General features: G+C 38.8%; 1 protein-coding gene across 1 annotated transcript in view; it reads left to right on the top strand.

Moving 5' to 3' along the window:
* The window catches only part of LOC103211704 (zinc finger protein 345-like), a 50068-nt gene that overhangs the window by 39398 nt on the left and 8178 nt on the right, over positions 1 to 2492 (top strand). The window lies entirely within an intron of this gene.

Here is a 2492-nt window from a genome sequence, read left to right as displayed (position 1 = left end):
CTTTAAAGACTTTCTTTTTCATATGTCTTCCCTGCTTGGATAACGTAGCCTCACTCTGGTCTCCATATGCCCCAAGCCACCTGTTTATTCTTGCTGTAAAGTGTTCCACCTCTGCAGGTTTCCACATCTAAGTAAGTGGCATGCCATTCTTCCAGTTTTCATGGAAAACAATCTTAGACTCATCCTTTCCACCTCTTTCTCTCACACCCCAACCTTCAGTCTGTCAGGAAATTCTGTTGCCTCTACTTAAAAGTCTAGGACCATCCCTTGCATACATTACTTGTACTACCGCCACCAGTCTCCACCATCATCATCTCTTAACTGATGATGGCTTTAAATTGCTAACATAACTCTCCATTTTCACATTTTCCCCATACACACAAGGTCTTTGTGAGCTGTCATATCTATTTCCTATGTTACTCAAAATATAAAATTGCTCTACATTTCACTAAGATTAAAAGCCAGAGTCTTTTCAGTGGCCAAAAGGTTCTTCCAGAACATGATAGGCCTGCTGACCCCAATTGCCTCTCCAAATTCCTCTTCTGTTATTCTCCTGAATCTCACCACTGCTTCAGTCACACTGGCCTTTGGGTCTGCCTAAACCATACAAGACATAGCCCTACTTTGTGACCTGTGTTCTGGCAGTTCCCTCTCCCTGGAACAGTCTCTTCTCAGATATCCCATCCCTCACATCTTAGCTTAGATCGTTCTTTTCAGTGAAGGCCACTCAGAGGACAATACTACTACATCCATTGCCCTTCATTTTTGCAACTTGAGGCTTGTATTTTTTCTTCAGCTTTGTCTGCTTGAGAAATGCTGAGCTGCTTCTTCCCCTTTGATTTTCTAACTCCAGGTCTTTGCACATTTCATTATAATACTTTGTCCTGTCAAACTTCCCTTTGAAATCTGTTCATCATTTCTCCCATTTACTTTAGCTACTCTCCTTTCAAGAGCAAATTTCAGAGTCTTTTCTGACATCTATTTTTGTCTTCTCTTCGTTTCCTGTCTTTTTAATGACCTGTGCTTCCTTTGTATGTCATATTCTTAATGTCCCACAACTTGTCTGGTGTCTAAGGCAGTAAATCTTTACAGAAGTAGATTGACCAATCTTCCTACTTTGAGTAGGTGGTGGGTTTGAACCACCAACCTTTAATAGCAGTCAAATACCCTAGGTATCACACCAGCAGAGCACCTTTGAATGTTGCAGAAAACATCAAAAGAAGATGGAAGGAATACAGAGAGTCTCTGCATCAAAAATAATTGGTTGACATTCAGCCATTTCAGGAGGTAGCAAATGATCAAAAACCAATGGTATTGAAGATAGAAATCGAAGCTGCACTGAAAGCATTGGTGAAAAACAAGCCCCCAGGAATTGACAGAATACCCATTGAGATGTTTTAACCAATTGATGCAGCACTAAATGTGTTCACTCGTTTATGGCAAACAATTTGGAAGACAGTTACCTGGCCAACTGACTGTAAGACATCCATATTTGTGCCCATTCCAAAGAAAGGTGATCCAACAGAATGTGGAAATTGTTGAACAATATCACTAATGTCACACACAAGTAAAATTTTGCTGAAGATACTTCAAAAGTAGTTGTAGAAGTATTATTAACAGGGAACTGCCAAAAATTCAGTCTGAATTCTGAAGAGGACATGGAAATAGGGATAGATAGCATTGCTGATGTCAGATGGATCTTGGCTGAAAACAAAGAACACCAGAAAGATGTTTATCTGTGTTTTATTCAGTATGCAAAGGCTTTCCAACTGTGTGAATCAAAACAACTTATAGATAACATTGTGAAGAATGGGAATTATTTCACCATATTTATTCAGTGTGTATGGTGACCAGATTATATGAGATGCTGGAATATATGAAGAAGAACATGGCATAAGATTGGGGTAAAACTTATGACCCACCTGCAATATGCGTATGAAACAACCTTGCTTGCTAAAGTGAAGAAGACTTGAAACGCTTACTGATGAAGATTGAAGACTGCAACCTTCAGTATGGATTACACTTCAACATGAAACAAAAATCTTTACAACCGGACCTATAAGCCTCATGAGATAAACAAAGAAGATAATTGAAGTAGACAGGATTTTGTTTTACTAAATCAACAAACAATGCAAATGAAAGCAACAGTCCAGAAATCAAAAACTATTGCATTGCATAAATCTGCTGCAAAAAATCTCATTAAAGTTTCAAAGCACAGAGATGTCACTTTGAAAACTAAGAAATGCCTAAGTTTAACCACAGTATTTTTAGTCACCTGATAAGCACGTGAAAGGTGGGCATTGAATCAGGAAGGCTGAAGAAGAACTGATGCCTTTGAGTTATGCTGTTGGGAAAGAATATTGACTATACCACAGACTGCCAGAAAAATGAACAAATCTGTCTTAGAAGTATAGCCAGAATGCTCCTTAGAAGCAAAGATGATGAGACTTTATCTAATGTACTTTGGACATGTTCTCAGGAGTTGACCAACC

The sequence above is a fragment of the Orycteropus afer genome, unplaced genomic scaffold (assembly GCF_000298275.1).
Source record: "Orycteropus afer afer isolate SDZICR_OR568_19922 unplaced genomic scaffold, OryAfe1.0 scaffold00774, whole genome shotgun sequence".
NCBI lineage: Eukaryota > Metazoa > Chordata > Mammalia > Tubulidentata > Orycteropodidae > Orycteropus > Orycteropus afer.
Note: the sequence above shows the minus strand (reverse complement) of the source record. Positions and strands in the feature narration are given on the sequence as shown.